This window comes from Poecile atricapillus, chromosome 18 (assembly GCF_030490865.1).
Source record: "Poecile atricapillus isolate bPoeAtr1 chromosome 18, bPoeAtr1.hap1, whole genome shotgun sequence".
Taxonomy (NCBI): Eukaryota; Metazoa; Chordata; class Aves; order Passeriformes; family Paridae; genus Poecile; species Poecile atricapillus.
Window position 1 is genome coordinate 5,330,229 of NC_081266.1, and position 23,129 is coordinate 5,353,357.

At 46.5% G+C, this 23,129-nt stretch overlaps 1 protein-coding gene across 2 annotated transcripts in view; it reads right to left on the minus strand.

Moving 5' to 3' along the window:
* The window catches only part of LOC131586140 (chromatin remodeling regulator CECR2), a 99,110-nt gene that overhangs the window by 70,488 nt on the left and 5,493 nt on the right, over nt 1-23,129 (minus strand). The window lies entirely within an intron of this gene.

Genomic DNA, 23,129 nt, shown 5'->3' on the forward strand with positions numbered 1-23,129 from the left:
TCTGCCAAAAGAATACACATCTCAAGTGTCCCTACTTTACTGCTTTTTCAAATAATCCTAGTATTGGCTACTGAGATGAACCTGATACTAACCATCCCCTGCTTTCCAATCCACTTTACTGGGGATAAAATTCCCAGACATTAAAGACATAAGACATTAAAGACACAAAAAGCATATGAAATTCTATTTCTAACCCAGAACCATTTGGAGGCTATTCTTTGCCAGACACTATGTATTTGTCTAGTTTAAGTGTTTCAAGAGCAGAACTTGCTATTCCTGCTTAGGAACACTTCTTCGTGTTTAGAAGAATTTTTGTTCTCCTTTCTCCTATTATTTCAATCATCCAATTTCCTTGTTTCTCTTGGTGTCTCTGTTGTATCCATGCAGGTTAAGTATCCAGTATTTTTTTCCAATAGGATCATTCTCATACTGTTATTCTGCTTGATACTCTGTGACTTCCCCAGAATTTAAAAAATCTTTTTTGTACCAAGATATCCAGAAACAAAGTTACACAAATGGCCAGGGGCTACATTTAAGAAAAGCATCACACCTCAACCACCTCTCTTGATCCAGTCAGTGATCTGCTTTATTTGGTAAAACAAAACAAACATGGACCCATTGGATTCACAATGTTTAAAAAATTATAATAACTATAATTATAATAATAATAAATAATAATTTATAATAACAAATGTATTACTAAATATAATAAATACTGGGTGCAATTTGGTTCTATGAACTCGAAATACACTTGGATCATGTTCTCTAAGCTTCTTCAAGAACAGAAGGCTCAAGCAAACATTAAATACTGGTTTTGGCTAAAAGTCACAAGACATGGAACACTTGTTCTCACATCCAGAATGCCCCGATAACTACCTCTGGTTTATATTATTTATGTCCACATGCAATAGCATAAACCTTCCAACTTGAATTTCTTTATCCATACTTTTAATCCCTCTCTAGGTTCTTGTACTTTTGTAGTAGTACCCCTTTAGCATTTTTTTTACAGCAATGAATTAACACACTGCCTACTTCTTTCTCTGAATTGTCAGTGAATTTGAGACAGAAACTACTTCTGGTCCCTGTGGCACCCTGATAAATATCCTCTCAGCACAGGTTAGATACAGGCTTGCCAACGGGAGGGAGGACCTGAGGGGGTTTGATTATTGCTTTTATGGTTCTCAGTATAAATTAAGAGGCACAATTGAGATAAATCAGGTGTTTTCTAATAACTAAGTTATAATCATGTGTTATCTACGTTGAGTGACACCACTTAATACAACGTCATATTAGCAGTGCTTAAATTTCTCAAGCAAAGCAGGAAGCCTAAAATTAAAGAAAAGGTTAAAGTCAAGTTAACTTCCATCTGAAGAATTACTCTATGTATTTACATGCTATTAATCAGCATGAAGTCTCATTTTAAGCCCATTTTCAAAGGCCCCGTGTTTCGGGCACACCAGAGGAAGCAGTTGGCTGACGAGGGCAGGTTATTGGAAGACAGGACTCACACAGACAAATTTTCTGGAAGCACATGAAGTGTCTGGAGCTCATCCACAAACACCACACCGTGAGCTCTGCAGACCACGTCATGTGCCAGCAGGACAGTGGTGCAGCAGCCTGGTTTCATTTCCTTCCCCACTGCCCCCCTCCCTCGTTTGCCAGCCCAGCTCTCTGTGCCACCAGAAGACCTGGTCTTGATTCTGCTTTCTGCTGGCAAAAAAAAGACACAGGAAAGGCACTCAGAAGGATCACTCACATCTCTACATGCTGTTAGCATTTCCTTAGCAAAGCTAGGATGCCTCACATCTTGGCTAAAGCACAACAGATTAATATATCCACCAGATCAGGTCAGACCAAAGGTCCATGGAGCCCAATATCCTGCCCCAGACAGGGGCTAACGCAGCAAATGCTCGGCGGGTGCGTAAGAATGGTGCAAGCATACCATAAGGCTTCCCCCCTACCAGCTTCCAGCAAGCTGTGGCTTAAGACTTCCTGTGCCAGAGATTGTATCTTTGTGCTTAATTGCCCTCGATGAACTTCGCTTCCATGAATTTGTTTAATTGCTTTTTGAACCTATCTCAACTTCTGGCATCCACAACATCCTGTGGCAATGAATTCCAGTTTAATTATGTCTTGCATGAAAAAATACTTCCCTTTTGTGAAGGAAATTACTTCCTTAAAAAAAAAGAAAACACCAAAAAAACCTCCCCAAAAACCATCAACCAACAACTATCACTATGTAAGACTTGAAGACTGGTAGTTTTGTAAGGGCTTTAGAAGAAACCACTGAATTCAGTTCTTCCCTCTGGCCTTCTGCAAAGGTTACTGCCCAGAGTATTAGAAAGGTGGAGTTCTACAACATGATGGTGGATGATGGCCTAAACGAGTTGGCAACTTGCCCCAAGCTGAGAAAAAAATGTCTGCCTATGTTCCTGACTGTTGTATACACTTGCAAAAATTCAGTGTTTCAAGACAGGATTTGTTCCCTGCTAGACTGCGAGAAAGGGTCTTGCATTCTAAAAAGCATCCTGTGTTACACTTGTATAACTTTAGGTGCTGTAACCCAATGCAAGTGATCATAAAGAACATCATTCTTTGCCTTGCTTGTAGAATAATTTTTGTAGGTTTAGTGGTTATTTATTCTCACTGTTTCAGTTCACAAGAAATAAACTGAAGAACAGAAAAAGACTGTGGAGATAATATTCTGTGAAGGCTCTTTCCCCTCCTTTCTCGACAATCCAAACCAGTTAGCACAAGGAGTCTTTCTACACATTGGGTTTTTCTGACACAGGGCAACTTTGGCAAACTCTATGTGCTGCTTTGCAAAAGTGAAGTCTGAGGGGGTTACCAGGGCTGACAGAGATCTCCATAACAAACCAAAGCTCTGGTGGCCTTTGCATTGCCAAGAGGAGAGCAGGCATGGCCATCCACAGTTCCTCCTCACTGCCAGGTAAAGCATTAACAGGGCTGACTAATTCCCTATCTCCTCTCCTCCTAATCTGCAGCTGTGCTTGAACCAGGCCACTCCACATTATAAATAGGTCTGCTTAACTGAGCTGAACACCATCTCACTTAACCCAAAATGAATGCCAGGGCCTGAATCCCTACCCTGCAGTAACACGCTCCAGTTGCTGGATTCTGGCAGGGGCTGCTCACACCAGCACTTCCAGGTGCTCCTCTCACAGCTTTCACACCAGAAATGTCGCTGTAAAAAAGCGATTTTCTGACAACCTACGGGGTATTTGGTAATTTTGGGTATTTTCTGGAGACACAAGAGGAGGTCCTAGAGGGTTTTGAAGAGTCAGGGGTTTTAGCCTTTAGTGCACAGTAAGAGGGTCAGCAGCCTAAAGGAACACAAGGCTTCCACTGCAGGCAAGCCACCTTATCCTGTGCCAAAGCACTTGCTAAGCTCCTCACAGACCTTAGGGCAGGAGCATAGAGGAGAAGGGGAAGGGCAGTTCCCCAGGGAGATCAAATTCTCCTGTGAAGACAGGAAGCTGACAGCTGGCAAGCACTGCCCTCCACATGTTTCACAACACTCCTCCTCACGTTTTACCTATTTTTGTTATCATTTATTGCTGGTGTGCCCCAAGAGCGAGGCTTGGGGCCAACTTCTCTGGATGGGTGACAGCTCCCAAAATGATAACAAAACTCAGCATTCAGTTCTCCTGAAGCCAGACCCTTCCTTCCTCATCAGCCCAACACACAAGCGCTCTCAAACCCCATTTTATTTATTTATACACATTGCTGCACTCTCTATTCCTGGCAACTGGTGCTCATGACATAGTGGCCTGGGACACGCTGGAACAGGGCTCTGGGTCACCTTGCAAGTGGTGGCAGCAGCTGCCTCCTGGATCAAGCGTCTATTAACCAGCAGCTAGGGAGGGCTCTAAATTAAGTTCTCTGCTCCATTCCCACAGAGGGGGAGGGAGAAAAATACATCACCACCAAATCCTTATTTTCTTCCAGTGGGACTCGCTGAAGTTTCCCCAGTGCTCCCCTCCTGTACTTGCCAGGACAAGCCGCCCAAGGCCTGGTTTCTGTCGGCAGCCATCGGAACCACGTCGGGCCGCTCGTTGTTGCAGCTGCCACGGCTTTTCACAAAATCTGCAGCCTGTTTTTGGTGGCACACCACTCATCTCACAGCCCTTGGACCACCTCTGCATGCAAGGTCACTACAAACCCCACTGCTGGCAGAGTTTTGGGCACCAAGGCTGCTCGGGCCCAATATCGGTCATTTAGGAGGGGACACTGTATAAATAGCTGGTGTGCACAAACTGGAGGAGCAGCAGGGAAGGACAGAGGGAGAGACAGAGGGAGGGGGAATCTGAAGTGTTGGGCCCCAGCTGTGAACTCCTCTTGTTTTTGTTTTAGGGTAATTAATGTTCCCTTGAATAGAGCCAGGGCATGGGCTCCTGTTTCTGCAGCTTTCAATGCTATCAGCAGCCCGGGCTGGACTGGGCTGGGAGCGGCGGGGGGAGGTTTGTATTTCCTGCCATCCCCAGTAAATGAGGTAATGTGAGCAGGGGGGACTCAGCCGAGCCCCCCAAGTCCCCAGAAAGCTCTCGGGAGAGCCGCTCACCCCTTCCTGCTCTGCCCTATTTATTAATTTTGCTGCCAAGGCTGGGGACCCTCACGTTCCCATCCCGCTGCCCCTTGGCCTGCTCCCCGCTCCCACCCCAGCTCCCCTCATGCCTGAATTAGATACATTCCCTCTGCACTCCCAGACGTCTCCATCCCCTCGTCCCCTGACAGAGCAATCATTTATCAAGTTGTTTCACGCGTTGTCGGGGAGGGGGGCCCCGGGGGACGGGGGTTTGTTTCGTCCCTTTGTTGGAGCTCCACAGGACCGTCCAGCTTAGTCTCCAGCCAACTGCTGAGAGTTGCCGGAGTCCGGGAGCAAATGTTAAAGGGGCTGCCTTTCATCTGCGGGCTGATCCTGCTGCCTTTTCATTTTATTCTTCCAGCTTCTGGGATGTTACTTGCTTACACGCCCCCACACCCACCCCGCTATCATTCTGCATGCAGGTCTTTGAGGGAGCAGGAGCTTATTTTCCATGTGCTTGTCTCCCCTCCTTCTCTCAGCAGCTTCTCCTGTCACCAGTACACTCAGCCTCCGGGAGTATTTTTTACCATCGGCTTTTTTCTCATCCTAGAATGTAAAATACCATAAACTAAACTAGGTTAGGGGCAAGTCCTGCTCGTGCAGCCCATCCCTTCCTTGCACATGCTTTGGTGTATTGCAAGCTTTTATTCCCCATGTGCTTGGGAGATGAGTAACTACCTAGAGCACACCACCATCAAAACAGAGTAGTTAAAATCAAAGGAAAAAAGAGGAGCGACCCTTTGGCACGAGAACTAAGTAACGCTAAAGGAAAAAAAAAAAAAAAAAAAAAAAGGAACGTTTGGAGCACTCTCGTGCTTTAAGCGCTCTTGTGCTCCCCACATGTAGGATCTGGTCTGTGCTGCAGACTGCCCACAGTCACGCAGCAGCCTTGTGGCACGTCACCTCATCCTTCTGCAGCACACCTGCGAGGCCAGGATCCTCTCTGGCTCCCAGGGGTCCTCCTTGGCTCCCAGGGATCCTGCCCAGCTCCCAGGGATCCTGCCCAGCTCCCAGGGGTCCTCCCCGGCTCCCAGGGATCCTCTCAGGCTCCCAGGGGTCCTGCCCGGCTCCCAGGGGTCCTCCCTGGCTCCCAGGGATCCTCCCCGGCTCCCAGGGATCCTCCCCGGCTCCCAGGAATCCTGCCCAGCTCCCAGGGATCCTCTCTGGCTCCCAGGGATCCCCCTTGGCTCCCAGGGCTCCTGCCCGGCTCCCAGGGATCCTCCCCGGCTCCCAGGGATCCTCTCTGGCTCCCAGGGATCCTGCCCGGCTCCCAGGGGTCCTGTCCGGCTCTCAGGGATCCTCTCTGGCTCTCAGGGATCCTCACTGGCTCCCAGGGCTCCTGCCCGGCTCCCAGGAGTCCTGCCCAGCTCCCAGGGCTCTTGCCCAGCTCCCAGGGATCCTGCCTGGCTCCCAGGGATCCCCCTTGGCTCCCAGGGGTCCTGCCCGGCTCCCAGGGATCCTGCCCGGCTCCCAGGGCTCCTGCCCGGCTCCCAGGGCTCCTGCCCGGCTCCCAGGGCTCCTGCCTGCCTGCGCTCACTAACCAGCCACCGACACTCTTAGGATTGCTGGCTGGAAGGAAATGTGGAAACAGAGTGCATTAGAGATGTCTACCTGCACCCTAAAGTTCTTAGTTGCCAGCTGGGGAACAGCTGAATAACAGAAGAGAGCCCAAGGAGACGGGAATCCAAACACACCACTTCCTTCATTTACCAAAGCCCATACAAAGTACTTGGCAAATCTTATGGCTGCTTATATTTTTGGACAATTATAGTTAGTTACAGTTTGTTTTCTAGCAAGCTGCCAAGACTGTCCTCTGTGCTTATGTGTGAGCATTTCCCAGCTATAGCTTGTTGTAGTGCTTAGTTTAAAGGATGGACAGGGCTTAAGGGCAAAAACAAAGTTTAAAAAAAAATCCCACTTGCTTAGCAGCTAAGTAACCATTGTAAATTCCACACATTTCACAGCACAGAGGGCAGAAGCTGCCTGAGATCTGATGTATTCCTCTCACCACCTTGCCTCCATAACTCTTCCTTGCGGAGGAGAGCTGGATTCATTTGCTTCCCAAGTCAATCAACAGAGTTCATGAGTCAGCCAAGGGAATGCTGAAAAGCAAGAGGGTACGCTTCTGCCCCCAGGAACTGATTACACTGCCTCTTAATTGTTCCCAGATTCTATTATCCCTGAAGAGACTGGAGCAGCAGCAGCACCAGCCAGCTTGTTGACAACATCCACCCCATACAGCCGACCTCATCAGACATACAGAAATTTGCATTTTTGCAATCATGGATCTGTTGAGACTACAATAGTTAGATTACTAAAAAGAAAAAGTTAGGTCTTACAGATATATATCAGAAAAAATCATCTGTCATCTGAGTCAGAGCTGCATATCCTACAATTTTGAGTCTGCTAGTAATAACACAGTCAGAAAGCCATCTGATACCAGGACACTTCTAACCAACAACCAGTAAGGCACTCTGCATATTGCTGATCCAGGCAATTCCCTCCATTCTCAGCTCCTTCAATTCCAGTAGCCTAGGTGCTCATTTTTCCCCTCTTCCCTCCTGTCCTCCCCCAGCTGAGGATAACCAAAGCTTTATTCCACTCCTCAGTCATTGTTAAGTGATGTATTTCAGGTTTTACATTGCTGCACAGCCTCACTTATTACTTGTTTCATGAATTCCATGCAGGCTTCTGACTCTCTGCAATGGCTCAGGTGACAGCGTGTGAAGGGGGAAATGCTACGTTCAGGACTATAAAACCAACCTGAGGTCTGTCCCATCATTCAAACCCTATCTGTCCCATTATTCAAACCCTTTACAATAGTAATAAAATGAGTAATCACATCTCCATTACGCTTCATTCAGTACATGGGAGTGTGAGACTAGGAAGTAAAGACAGCTGTTCAATATTGATTTTTATCCTTCTTATTCTTTATGTATCCCTATGCCTAATTTACTACATTACTTCTGAGCCTGGCCACCAAATAAGCTATTAATCGCTTCAGAGACCTTTTTCTGTGGTGGCCTCCACACAGCATCTCAATCCAATAAGCATTAACTCTTTTCTCAATCTATTTACAAGTTAATGATTTTTAATTTAATTTGACACTTGAGAAATTGGTGGGGAAAAAGAATGACCAACACCAGCAAAACCTACCTCTCTATTTAAGCATCCAATGGCTGCACCTCTATTTGAGACTGTCCCCCTCACTCCCAAAAAAGAATCCCATCCCTGGCATTTTTATGGCAGCATTTAAAACACAACAGAGACTTAATTGTTATTTTTCCCAGGGCTGGGAGAAGGTGGGTAGGCAGCAATACACCCCAGAGGGAAAGCAAGGAGTGTGGTGCTTTATCCGAGGCCACCCAGAGAACAGAGGCTGGCTCTTCCCTGCAGCACTGCTCCCAATTCCAACTTCAGCACCAAACATTCAAGGCCTTCTAAAGCTAAAATGTGGCAAATTAAGATGCTCCAGGCTGAACCAGAAATGCCAGATCAGTACTGACATCAACTCAACTCTGCCGTTTTTAATACGTCTCCCTGCTCTGGCTCCCTGTACCGGCCAATAACCCACGGCTGCTCCTCAGCTGGCTAATTCAGCAAATGAAAAACATGTCTGGATCATCTGGATGACCAGCTGCTGGGAATGGAGACACATGGAAGGAGCCAGGACCCAAGCTGGAGCTCTGGAGCACAAATGGTGGGTGAAGGAGCCTTTGCCCTCTGTGCTTCAGCCAATGCAGTAACTTATGCCGGTCTCCCTTGGCTTCACCTAAGCTCTTTCCCAGCTCCTACAATAGTTTGTGAAGCATTTTGTTTCCACAGCTGAAGAGAGGCACATCTCCTGAGCTGTTCTTGAGGAGAGCACCACTATCCAGCCAGGTAAATGAAGATTTCTTGTGAGAAATGAGGCATAAGCAACTCACCCAGAGTCGTAAGTCTGCAAAAAATGAGTGCTGAGACTGTAAGTGCAACTTAACATCAGCGTGTTTCAGCTGGAAAAACCCACCCTTATTCCTCTATTCCTACTCCTTTTCCACTTCTTTTAGGGCTTTATTGTAAGCCAGACAACCAAAGCAATTTCAGTTGAAAAGCAAACCAATACCTCTCCAAAATTTAGCTCTTGAAACCCGGATCATTCCCTCTCCTCCCTGCACAAGCACAGCTCCACGAAGTTGAACTGGTGGATGAAAAGGAGCTGTCACCTCTTAGAGCAGAAGAGGGGAAAGCTGTGGACCTCACATCTGCCTTGCCTCTGGCTAGACAGATATAGCACTACACCCTCATGTAACCAACAGACATCCTTTTTTTTTTCCTGTGGCAGCCTCCATCTCTCATGTCCTGCCCACTTCCCAGCTTTTTTAGCAAACCAGGTGAGAACCACACAGCCAACAGCTTCCTTCAGTGCACACACAGCCTTGGTTTGTACTTCTCAGCACCACCTACCCTCTTACAGAGCAAGCCCATGGAAAAAGCATACCACCCTGTAATTAAAACCAATCATCATCTAACAGGTACAAGGCTCTGAATTAAAGGTTGCAGTGTGTCCTGTCAAGTCACTGAATTTGTAATCATTTAGCATCGGTTTAAATACACAAAAAAAACCTCAGTAATGTACAACAAACCCCTCACTATCATGTCACAGTGGTGATTTGTAGCAGGAACATTCTCTACCATCACCACCACTTGAGCTCAAACACAAATTACATTAGCAGGCAATATTGGTCTTTGAAGGTAATGCTGAAAAATGTGCAGAAACACCATTATTTGAGCAGCTTTACCCAAAGGTAAGGCAATGGGAAGTGGTTAAAAGTGAGGTTTTTTTCCCCAGACCTAATATTTAGCTCTTCAACCACTTACATGGTTAGCAGCTGGATTTTCATGGCATCACTATTGCTCACAACTGCCCTGTTAGGAAATTCGGGGTTCTGCTTCCAGCTGGTGCCATTTTCTATATTTACAACAGCACCTAAGGTGAAACATTAGGAACAATGATCAGGCACGCCAGTACTTCCATTATTAAAATATAAGAGTCAAAAAGTGAGGTTTAAGTTTGATGTCTTGTCAGAGCTGGTGCACTCAGTTCCCCATGATCATCATCCATGGAGAAAAGAGGGGAACACCTTCAGAGTGATTCATGTCATTCTAAAATAGACTCCTCTCATCTCTCAAAGTTCAATTTCTTTCCACTGACAGTGATAAATGCCTGCATGATCAGTCTGACATGACAGTCCACTCGGAACACTAAATTATTCTTGCCCCTTTGCTCATCCCCACCGCTTATCCAAACTCCATACCACGGTATGGCTGGCACAACTATTTGCCAGGCCACTCTATAAGCCAGCTCATGAAACTAATCCAGGCAAAAAATAACTGGAGGGGATGGGAGTTGAGGTTTTTTTATCCACTGTCCAGATCAGCTGCCTGACCTGTTTCAGTGTAGCTCCAAGAAGAGTTGCACTGGAACACCTGTGAAGGTGCTGATAGGGATTTAGAGAATAGATAATCACACAGATTTCAGGCTGTAGGAGTGGATGAAAACAAGCTATGTATTAAAAGACCAAAGGCCAGGCTCTTGGCTATCTCAACAATAAAACAAATAAAAATCTTCCTGTCTGGCCTAAGGCATTTGTCTCAAGGTAACAGCTGCTATTTTGTGTGGTGCTTACCCACAGGTCCCATTTGGAGTGCCTGCATAATGGCTCCTGAAGTAAGGTATTCCTGCACAAGCAACAATCATCCCTCAAAGGCAAACTATTCCCTACAGAATGAAAAAAAGAACTGGCAGTTTCCAGCCCTGACTTATTGTCAGTCACAGTTCGAATGCAGCTTCAAAAAAACACTAGCAAAAGGTGTATCTTTGCTTCAGAACTAAAAGCTCCCCTTTTGCCCAAGCTGAATTTCAGCTATTTTAGTACCATGCATTCTAAATAATTTCTTAACTCTTTTCACAATCCTGCTCTTTTGGGGGAATGGGAAAAGGGAAAGGAACAGAGAAAAGCATTCAGAATAGAAAAGAACAGAGAAATTATGCATTCTTCAGACCACTGTTAACCTGACCAACTGTTGGTGACAGCCTGAATCCAACAAAGAGGCTGGATAGGAGACTTCCAGAGGTCCACTCTGACTGTGCACTTTTGTGATTCCATATTGTGGTTTCATTTATCAGTCTTTTCTGAAAGTCTTCACTGACTTTCCTCTCATAATGGTCCTCACTGGTCATTTATACCTTCAAGCTCTCAGCCTCCATTTAGCATCACCTCTCTGTTCAGCTGCCTTCCCTCACTTCATTTTCCACCTGTGACATGGCACAAAACCAGGTGCACAGCATGAACATCCAGGAAAAGTAGTAAGTAAAGCCATGACACCAGAGAGGGACACCAGGGAGGCAACATTCTACCCACCATGACCAAAGGAATGTCAGGGGAAAAAAAATAGAAAAATAAATCAGGGATATCAGGATGGTTCCTTCCATCCCAGCTATAGGAGAAAGGGCAGCTGTGGAGAGAATTTCTCCTCTGGTTGCAGAGGAGCCAGCCACTCTTCTGCTGTAGGTCTTGTCCCTGCTACAGGGAGAGAAATGGAGACTCTCACTTGTCCTCTCTCCAGGAAGAAATCCTGGACTACAAATAAGAGGTTCTATTTGGCAGCTGGGTGTTGGCCCTACAGGAGGATGCTGCCCCAAATAATATCAAGCATTTGTCTCTAAAGCAGGAAACATCACAGAAGAAAACATCACCCAAGTCCATGAGTTCCTCTGCTTCTAAGGAAGGCAGAAATATCCCCACACCATTCAGCATCTCCTCTCCATCCCCTGCCAAGCCACTGTGCCAGGCCAGGGCTCACAAATAGTGTGATCAGGTCTGTGCAGTACCATGTCCAGGCACACCCTCTCTGCTCCAGGGTGTAGAGAGAGCCCTGCTAAATTTTGTGAGTGGTAGTGGGGAAATAAGAACTCAAAAAAAAAGTCAAGATGGGGGACTTGCACAGCCCCTGCCATTTGCTTGGCTCAGACACAACTTCAAGGACTGCTGTAATTGTCTAGAAATCAAACAAGTGGCTGATAGCACCAATTAACACCTTCCAGCATAACAATACCTTCATCTCATCTCTCCCCATTCTCTCAACAGCTTAACATATTGGCATCCTGAACGACTCCTCTCCCAGACAGCAGACAAACAGTAATGTGCAGGGGAGTGAGGAATGAAGGTGTGTGCACAGTGTCCTAGCATAGGTGAGGCAGCAGCACAAAGTACTGTAGGTTATAAAATATATTAGAGCAAAAGAAATCAGAACTTGACTTGAGGCACCTGAGAAGGTGGAACAAATCTAAAGAAATATTTTATTTTTTTTTTACACAGACTCTGACCACTTTCTGTTAATAGCTACAAGCTGAGAAGATTTTTTTTAGTCTTCCAAAAAAGAATACAGTGCTGTCTTTGCACCCAGGGAGAAAAGCCATATGAACAATTCAATCAAACTGGGGGAACATTTCAAAAAGATCTTCACATTTTCTTCAGAATAAAGAAGCAATAAACATAAATAAGTTCTTATGCTTAAATTACCTCCTCTTTAAGCTTCTTGTGTGAATGTAAGTTTGCAAGCTCAGCCACATGCAGGAATTTTGCACTGCAGGAGCACCTAAGCCTGTTCCCATGCACTGCATTCTCAGCATATGCATTGGGTACTGCATGGAGCAGCAGCCAGCTCTGCTGAACAAACATAGAACAGCCCAAAGAGAAGATTTTGGCTTCAGAAGAGACACTACCTTCTGCAATTAAAACATGAGTCTGGAGTACACTGACCTGAACCCACTGGATTTGCCCTAAATTTCACTGGTGTGACTGAGTACAGCATTATACAGGGAGAGGAAAGGGGCATGGACTTCTATTCCATACATTGTTTTACTAATGTAACAGGACTCTGGATTCTGAGATTCCCAGGATTAAAGCAAAGCCAAGCTTGCTTTGGACAGGCAACACCCATCAGACCAGCAGCTACAACCAGAAAAAGTAAACAGCTTCTGGATTGAGAGCTCTTAGGGGGTTATTTTTTTTTTTATTCCCCCAGAACTTGTGCTACCATTTAAAATAATAAAACAATTATCCCTGCCTGAAAAGAAGGCTAATTACCCTTTCCCGGTGGCACTGCCCATGTACCTTCAGACAGGCTGGAGGGATAGCTGCAGCCTGGGTGCATTCTCAACAGGGAGAAGCCTCAGGCTTTGCTCCTCAGAGGAGCTGGAAAGGAAGAACTGCTGCTGGGAAAGGAGCAGTAATCCCAAACCGGCTGAACCAGGCTGCCTTCCACCACTGCCCAAGGGCTTTGCCTCCAACATTGAAATGCTAATCTGACTTTGTAAACCCATAAACAAAAACAAAGAGGAGGACACAAGAGGTAAAAAGCCTCCCTGAACTCCATCCCCAAACCAAATCTCCAGCATTCAGGCTCTGTCTGACAGGGCTGAGTCCCACAAGCTCTGATATCAAAATTGCTGGCAGGCAGCATCTTTATGGTCAGATGCGTTTAAATGGCCACTTCCACCACACACTGGAATATCCTTTGTTTCAGAAATCTCTAAAAACAGCTTTCTACTGCAGCAACAGGCCAGACACAGATCTGCCAGCCCTTTTACAACGGGACAACATCAAATATTAACCACACTAAAGCCTAACTGGCTCCTGGATCTGGGCTCCAGCTTGACCTTGCATGCACTGCCTCCCCCAAACCTGCACTTTTTAAGACCTATGCCTGCCTGTGGCTCCTAAAATGGGTGCAAGCACCTGGGAGCCACAGGTGAGAATCACAGACCTGGGTCTGACCCAGGAAGGCAGAGGGGAGTGTAGGGAGGATAGCAAAGGCTGGCTGGTGGGGAGAGCAGATGCAAGGGCTTGGAAGTGGAGATGCTAAACCTCAGAGATCAGTAGGGACACAAGGACATCCCAAGGCTCACTGGCTGCTCTCTCTGCTCTTGCTTCAAACCCTGCCAGCACACCCACATCTGCAGAGACTCAGCACAGGGGGTCATGTCTCACCTGCGAATGCTCCCTGCCAGAGGGAGCACTGAAACCATCTAATTACCCTGAAAGCTGCCCTTTTGTTTCCCATCCTCCCTGTTTTCTTCTGTATCCTGACCTGTTTTTGAAAGCATTTTGGGCTGCCTGTCATGTGGAAGCCAGATTTTAAAGACAAAGCAGTGGCTCGAGATATTTATCCCTCTGCTGGCTCCAAGGACACTGCTGCTACAACCAATCTTCAGGGAAAAAGAGGACAGAGTCAGCAACATGGACCACGGGGAAGGGGAAAGCTGTTCTGCATGCCACAGCAATTCCTTACTGGGGTAGCTGAAGCCAGCCGTGGTTAACTTAGGCCAGAAGGTCCAAGGGCTCTTCTCTGCCAAGTTTAGCTCTGGATGACAGTGAAATGTGCTTAATTTGACAGTTTCATTTTAACATGTATGGGCAAAGTCTAGAAGGAGACAGTGGCAGCAGCAAGGGAAGAGAGTTGGATTATTATAAGGTAGCTTTTCTGTTGCCTCAACCCAATGCTTAGCACTAAAAATGGATACAACAAAATTATAGATGCTAACTCTTCACCCTAGCAGTGAAATGATCAAACATAGAGTGTCTTCAACATGGTAACAATTCTCTCACACATTATGAAAATCAGCCCTTCACTATAAATTTCAAACTGCCACACCTGTAGCATTACAGAAGCTGAAAGCTTGGGCATAGCACTGGGGCTGAAAAACACAAGGAAACTTAGTGTTTATTACTCTTTTCACTTTTTTTTTTTTTTTTTTTTTACACCTATACTAAAAGAAAGTTATGGCACTTATGACTTCTGTGTCCTCCTCAAACTGTTGGAAATACACCCTTGTGAGCATGTGCAAAGTGCAGTTCCTGGAGCAGACACTGCAGGAACAGAGAGAAATGGGCGGTCAACAAGAAGTTTAATTGGTGTAATCCTGCCAAATGCAAGGAAAGAACCTGGCTTGTGCCTACGTGCCAGTGAGGACAGGGGAGAATAATGTTCCAAAAGTACAGCAGAACATCTTCTGGTCTCTGTTTGACTGTTCCTCCTCAAGAACTGTCAAGGTTTTCCTTCTCTCTGCTTTTCACCAGGTGATCCTAAGCCATGGGCTGGGTTACTGCACATGCCTTGGCATCAACTCCATGATCCCAGTGCATTTTTTGGCTATTAGGAAACAGGATCTGTTGGTAGCCTGTTGCCAGACACACAGGTCACATACCAGGTGTGTCAAACTAAAGGGAAAGGGTATAGGAGCGCATCATCTTCTCCTCTCCAGGCTCCTGATAAACCACTCTGGAGGTCCTGCAATGGCTACTTCACGACCACCATCCCTTTCTGACCACAGTCCCCACATTGGGGAAGCTGCCCTCTCCATTTCACACAAGTGCATCCCAGGCATGCAGGGCAGTGAAGGGTTAATTTAATTAGTTCTGTGTGTGCTCAAAGAATTACAGGCAACTTCATTTAATTATTAAGTAGCCAATCAGGTAATCTCTGTATCTGATTAGCACGCTAATGAAATAATGTCTTCCAGTTCAAAGCTGTCATTCCAATCAGGAGACAGCCCTTCAGCTAGAAGGAAAAGCTGGCCAGGTTTCCATGGGCTCAAGGCTTTGGATTTTGAAGAGGGGAGCAGGGAGCAGAAACATTCCCACCTTCCCTCTCCTTGTCCCTGCAGAGAGCAGCGAGGCTCACCCTTCCAGATGGGCAGGCACACGGCTTCCAGAGAGGCTCCCTGATGCTCCAGGCGAGCGTCCTGCATCACCACCACCACCTCACATCCCTTCTGTCCTGCTCCCAGATGCACAGAACACTCCAGTCTACAGAGCCTGGAGAATGCCAGGCTGTTAAAGAGTATTGCCTGGGCGCTGCCAGCTGAGAGATCTGCTAAATATGTGGGGCATGGCTCTGCTACGGTCCGCATGGGAGAAGAGGCGCACAGCAAAGCCATTATAGCGCTAAGAGGAAGCCAGAAACCTTCCTCCCTCCCCCATGCCACGCTCTGCTCCTGTGTCATATGCAGTTATTTCCAGCCTGGGGAAAAGTGCAAGGCGGCAGCTGTCACACGAGGCAAGGACTTGCCCCTTTTACACAGGGATTTCAGGACTAAATGACCCATTACAACTAACACAGCTGCAAGAACTGGGACACTTCCACACAGCCCAAGAGGGGCTTTGGGAGTGGGGGAGGAAAGCAGGACACAAGCAGAGGGTTAGGATCAGCCTTCCAAGACCTGGCATGGAGTCTCCCATCCCTCCACCTTTTAAGCATTAGCTCAGCCGTCCTCTTCCAGTTGCTACTGTTCAGCCTAAGCACAGCAGGGTGGGGTGTGCAGCCCAGCCCAAGCCTGACACACACCTCCTCCTTTGGCCCCTTCCTCACACACTGCTCCTGCTCAGGCCCAGCTCAAACCCCTCTCCCAAACAGCAGCACCAGCAACGCCACTACAGCACGGCCGCACTCATCCTAACTTTTAATTTGCTAGCCCAGGTTTATCAGAGGAGCTGCAGCAGGATGTGGTTCAGCACAACCAAACCATCCCAGCTTTTATCCAAGGAGCCTGGCAGATGTTGCCTCTGTACTCACTGCCAGTTTAAAAGCTAACTCATGTCCAATTGCCACAGCTGCCGGTGTGTCTTGGCTTTTCTGAGCTCTAGATCATCTTCCTGATGATGTTTCCACTCTGTTGGTGCCTCTCCCAGGGAAAGGGTGGAGCCTCCAGGATGCTCACACCAAGCAGCACTAGTTTTAAGTCACCACTCCAAAAACAAATAACTGAGAGAATCACAAGAGGAAGCAGAAAAATTGCGAGCAGTCCCCAGCAGCCAGCTGCCTTTCTCTGAGAATGCTCAAGTGTTGACACTTTTTGTTGACTTTTCTTATCCTGAGTATATCCCATGAACAAGAAACAGCGCTGCTGAGAGGGAAGAGACACATCTCCCTCTCTTCTCCCTGCTGACTACAGCCATTCCAACCGAAGGAAACTGGTTAGATCAAGAAAGTCAGGCTTGGACAGCACAATGAAACATCCACTAATAATCAATCCCTTCACAGCAGTCTTCCTGCCAACTGGCTAAGGACTAGGCAATGATTATAAACTGTAGTTGCTACTCCAAGGAAAAACAACACAACATCGTATGGCGGCCCTTAAAACTCTGAAACCAGTCCTGCTTACAAATAAAGACAAGTCTTTCTAACTGCCTGTCCCAAAAAAACCCTCAGCCCTGAAATCCAAAGCTGGGTTCATCCCACCTTGTGTTTCACTAATCACAAAAAAAAACCCCAACCAACCAAAAAGCCATAAAGCTTTCATCATTAAAGTTAACAGAAAATTCTAAAAGTGCTGGGAGGGTGATTTTAACACCCCCCCCTCTCAAGATTGTCACCCCTGTGTTGCTGGCATGCCACTCACTACCTGAGGAGGTGTGCACAGGAGGAGCTGGCAGGGCAGGGCTGTCCCAGCACTCATTAACCAGCACAGATGCAATCTGAGCCCGACTTAAGCACAAGCGGCCACCTGGGGACCCGCATTCCTTGACAGCTCCGCTGCCCCACACATTCCAGCCCCCTCATCCCCCGGCCCTGAAACCGGGTCAGGGAGGCACAGCATGACCTGATCTCCACCTCTGATAGCACCAAGTCCTGTCCCATCCCCTCTTGCCACCCTTGCCACAGTCAGGCCAGATGTGTTGCCTCCCCCCAGCGAAAAGTGCAGAGCAAGGATCCAGATACCCATCCAGGCATGTGCAGGGACACCCTCTCAATGCCACAGCTATTTGCAGATCAGCCATCGTCCAAAACTTCCCAAAATGACAAAGTTTGGGCATTTGGCAGGTCAGATGTTTACTACAGAGAGCAGTTTGCTCCACCAAGGGACTCGCAACACCCTCCCAAATTACACGCTGCCCTTTACGGGATGCCACAGCAGCTGGAATGGGCTTCTCACATTCCTTAATAAGCACTTCCATTGGAGAGCAGGGTGGATGCAGGGCATCAGCTGCAGTTAGTCATGGCTGAGAGCTGGGCTCCCTTTCCTCATGCTCCCAGCACTATCTGCAGTCTAAGAATATCCAGCACCACGCAGCCTGCTGGGGCAGGGGGAGTCAAGTGGTCCGAGCTCCCAGGCATTACAGGTCTCCCTGCTAGAGGAGACTTTCACTCTGCCTCCCCCAAGCAGCAGCCTTCAGTGGGGCCCCTCGATAGCTGGTTGAGATCCTACAGATCATGGAAAGATAATCCATTGCTCTACTAATGCACTACTGCAGCTGTCCATGGAGAAAATCCCCTTTCAACCAAAAAAACCCCCTCAAGCCCTTTGATCCTCTCCAACTCACAATTATCTTAAGGGCAAAATAGTCTTCAGTGCCTCGGCACCTTGTATCAGGCTGAAAGAAAGGAAATCGAGACTGCTATTCCCTGTTTATTCTACATGGCTGCCCTGTCCAACAAGGCAAGCTGCTCCAGCCTCTTCAGCACAGGCAAACAAATCCTGATGGATAGATAGCTGCATTGTTGGGTGACCAGAGCCACAGAGAAACCTTCTTCTCAGGAAATTTTTTGTTTGTTTCTTTTTTTAAAAAAAGAGTTTTGCACTATTCTGGTTTTGTGCAAGACTCTCGACTACAGCTAAGTTTAACCAATTTCAGCTCCTTGTTCAGGACTGACTACGGAATGAACAATTTAAAAGCTCACCATCCAACTCCAAATTCAAACTTTTCTAACCAGAATGTTCACTTGAAAAAGAAAACAAAGAAATGTAGCAAGGCTTGATATAGCCCAAAACCCATTCAGGGAGGGTCTTACTGATAAGGTTTCTTCCCCAGGTGCCCTCATTGCTGCATGACCTCTTGTTACCTGTGCAGGCTCCCTCCACCTGCTACCCAGGGCTGCAGCGCGATAAGAGTTTCTTTCAGCAGAAGTGTCAGCTATAAAAAGCCCTGTTTCCATTCCCTGCTTCAGTCATGCTGGTACAACCCTTTTGTGGGGCTGTGGAAGGAGCTGGCCGGGGGAACTGCTGCTGGTGAGGCACAGCTCGCTCTAAAGGAAAAAGCGTTGTGGTTTTTAATCCGGGCGAGCAGTTTTACTGCCGGCCGTGACGGTGGCAGGAGCTGCTGTGGGAAGGCAGCTCGAGAATTGATGTCCTCTGGTTCCATCAGACACTGCTCATGACTCCACACTACCAACACAGGGAAAAATAGCCATGTGATGGCCAGCTCTCCAGTAAAAAAACAAATATGAAAGGAAAAAAAAGTCCCTTCTCTAATGCTCTGAAATCCTATTAATTTCAGAGGTACTACACTTTATATAACGGCTTTTAGAAAACTCATCTCAAATTCCCAACAAAGTACTGCTCCTTGTGCACATTTCTCCATCAATCAACCACTAATAAGTTCTGAATTCTGGACTGACTCAACATAAAGCTACAGGAGTGCCAGAGCCTTGGCCACGCTTTCCTAGAGGGAGTGCTCAGCACATTTGGCCACTCCAATCATCCCAAACATGTTTACATGCCAATGCACACGCATGGCCTGGGAAATGCACGGCATTATCTTCACAAGAGGAGGGTGCAGCAAAGAGGAGAAGCAAAGGGAAGCACTGAGAAATGTCATATGCAGGGCTGCCATTTTCCCTGCTCAGATTGGGAACCCTTCTGAAACCAGGACTCACTTCTACTTACAATTGCAACTTATTTTGCATTTGAAAATGCATTTCACTTCCACAGAGAGCCATTAAGGTTGCATATTTAGGGGCACAAAGAGACATGGTGGGCCAGTAATGGTCAGGCCTAAGTGAGGTCACAGAATACCACAGGAAAGCAGAGAAGGGGTCTTTTTCCTTGGTTATTTTTCAGTATTTGAACCTTCCCAGAACACCAGAAGAGGGAGCCTTTGACTCCTCTCCCATGCTCATCATTTGTTTTATATTAGCAACAATGACAAGCTCTATTAAGAGTCAAGCTCTTTAAGTGAACTCTCACCCTTTGCCTCCTAAAACAAACAACAACAAAAAAAAACAAGCAAGAAAAAAACCCCCAAAACCTCCAACCACAACCCTCTTTGCCTTGTGTTATGGATATATAAATATTTTTGCTGCCACACAACTCCCTACATACAGGGCTCACCAGAAAAGAGAATACTAGGTCTGCCTTCCAACCCTTTGACCATACTAAGATCTGTCCCCTTTACAGCAGGCTTAGCTGGAGAGCAAGAGCCAGAGAACTAATGGCTTTACCAAAGAGGAGGAAAAAGACCCTCCAGAGCTCTTTTTACATCACCAGCCCCAGCAAGCAGAACTAAACTACGGGTAGAGTTTCAAGAGCCACAGCGGATTGACCCGGCAGCTTGCAACCACCAAAAGCAGGAGGTCCTGCTCCCACCACAGAACTACAACCCCTGCAAAAACCCAGCCAGCAGCTGGGATGGTGCCAGGAAAGGGGCAAACCACAGAGTCAGAAGCGTGGCTGAAACGAGGGCATGAAAGAGAGCAAGATCTTCTTTCTGGCAGCCAAGATCTTTCTGGCAGCCGGCAGCCCCCAAGAGCAGAAGAGCTTCGTGTTTCACTGCCCCCTCCTTCCCACCAGGCTGAACGTGTCAGCTTGGCCATGCTGATGTAAAAACCAACAAAGACACCCCTCTCTGTTACTGAACCAAGATAAGTTACTCCAGGGAAGAGCTGAACCAGTGTAAGTGCACCCAAGGGTGAAGAGCCTGCACTGTTTAAATCAGACCAGTCCAAAAACTACACTAAACTGGTGGCCTGGCCCAGGGCAGGGGTCCCTGAGGACCATTATTGCCCCTCATGTTTCAAATAATTTGGTGTTAACTTTACATCCTGCCTTCCCCAGCCAGCTCTCAGCAGCCCTACCCCGGATAATACCAGCAGCTTTGGTTTTTCAGTGGAAAGCTGGTGTTTTAGCTAAGCATTTACAGTCTATAAAGAGTTTGTCAAGAAGTTGAGCCAGCGCTGAAAGGAGTTGCCACATTGGGCTGCAGGACCACCTCTGAGCAAAGCAAAGACCTGCACTGCCATCGGTGCTTAGTGTCGAGTTATTCCTTGTCAAGGCGCTCTGTAAGCCCCCCCCCCCCCCAAAAAAAAGGCAGAAAAAATGAGTGTTCTGGCAATAAGCAAACTGCACTCTCACCACTTTTCCCCATCAGCTGTTTTCTGCTCCTCGCACAAAAGGCTGCAAACCCTTCCTAATTGCAGGAGCCTTCCACCTAACAGACCCTGCTCTCGAGGCCCTCCTCCCCAGGAACTGGGGGAGAACTGGGGCACAATAGGAAGGAGACCGGCTAAAGGGAATAGATCTGTTAAATTAACGCATTTTCTGTCAACCAAATCAGCTGCCCCTAGTGCTATTGTTGGTGAAACAATGGAGACCCCAGGAATGGGCACCCATTAAAAGGAACAAGCCTGCTGAAAGGATACACTCTGAGGCACAGCCTTGTGTGTTTAACAGGATTCTCTACTGTAAGGAAGGAGGAATCACTAGGCTGCATTGTTCCCACCACCACAGCAGATGCTGTTGCTTCTGGTAACGAAGAGGGGGGAAAAAAAAATTAAAAAAAAAAAAAATCATACATACCTACAATAATGTTTACACGATAAACTTTTAATTCGGGAATTTTAACTCCTTGGCTGTTGCCATTTCTATCCATAGCCCTTTTCCTGAGGAGATTTTTGCCTGAAAGAAGTCTATGAAAGCATCCATTGCCATTACAAAAGTTAATTCTTCACTCTTCATGCAGGCACTTAACAGATGCCAGGGGCAGAATGGCACAGCTCTGCCGGCATTATTTGCTGGGAGAAAAAGACCGCAGTTAAGCAGGTCTACATATAAATCTGCAACACTTTTAAAGTGTTACTTTTAGCTAGTTTGGTTAGAGCAAATTCCACAAGGAAAAAAGTTTTGAGGCCTGATTTAAAAGCGCTGTGTAGAAGTTTAAATCACTTTAAATCGGCTGATTGAATTGGCACAGGTTTGTTTGTGGTACTTGGGTCTTCTGAAACAAAGCAAACTGCAAAGTCATATTTAAGCTCCTACACAAACTATTATTTTTTTTTTTTTTTCCTAGTGGGGAAAGACTTGCACCTGATTATCTTAAATCGGTCTTAAAATAAACTCAGCTTAAACTGTTAAACTTGTGGGTACACAAACACTTCAGCTAACACCAGGCACGATTTTCAGTGTCAGCTGTGCCAGCAGAAGAATTGCCTATACTAACACCACATAAAATCTGTAATATCAGGCTCCATGTGCTCCACCAAATCTCTGAAATTGTTATCGCGTTCCTCCTTCCCTTCTGCCTTAGACTGCTACAGTCATTCTCCAACTTCCCTGTCACCTAACTCAGATCCATTCAAAATGTTGCTGTCAAAATAACCTTCCTTATCCATTGTTCAGACACCCTTTGGCTTCGGTGCAGTCACTAGTTTCTTTTCACAGGCTTAAGATAACGTTTTAACTCATGTATCAGCCTCCTGAACTATCTATTCCTTTTTGTTTTTTTTTTTTTTTGGTTGTTTGGGTTTTTGTGGGGGTTTTTGTTTATTTTTTTTTTATTCAATTACCCTAGAGTATCATTATATAAAATGTAAACACTTGTGTAAAAGTTTAAGATCTACAGTTGGGAAAGATGTAACTTGCATTTGAAATGGAAACTGCTTTCCAATTTGCAGACCACTTGAAACAACAGCTCTGAGAAGTATCTCTCTGCCTCCCCCCTCCATTAATCTCAATGAACTCTAGAGCCCAAGGCTGACATGAAGAGTGTTAATGATTCTATTATGAACAGAATAACTAAGACAGCAAAAGGCAAGAGCAGCAAAGTAAGAAGTGGTGCTGGAACAGATACGGGGAGAGGGATGGGGCAGTGCAGCAACTGAACCAAACAGCAGATGGGACAGATAGAAAAAACAATAAAACCAGTATTGGCCCTTGATTTTGTTTGGTTTTTTTAAACAACAAACACCCAACTCACACCCTCTACTCTGATGAAGCTGATGCTTCATCACGCAGTGATATAACCCAAATTCAGAGTGGTCCATAAATTGGTCTGTCCACAAAACAGAACCAACACTGTCTTTTCTGTATATTTGAATTCCATGATCTTTTCCAGCCCTGTCTCCTCTCTGTACAGCACCTCTCCCTGCACTGCCAGTTACTCTACCTTTCCCCAGACAATGTGTTATTTCTGAAGCAAGGTGCTTCACACGAGAGGGAAGTTTTAGTCAGCAGATCTATTGTTTGCTGTTCCTTCAGTCACTACCCACTCCCTCCCACTTTCATGTTGCTTACTGTGAACAGGCAAGAGGGATGGACATCCTACATATTCCACTAAAAAAGCATTTAAACTCAGAACTACCCTCAATGAACACAGCTGACCTACATGAATTCACCAACATTTTCATCAGCTTGCAGCACCTTCTTGCTGCATTGATCTTACTCAGATTTTAAATTCTTCTGATCAGAAACCACCTGGCCAGCTCA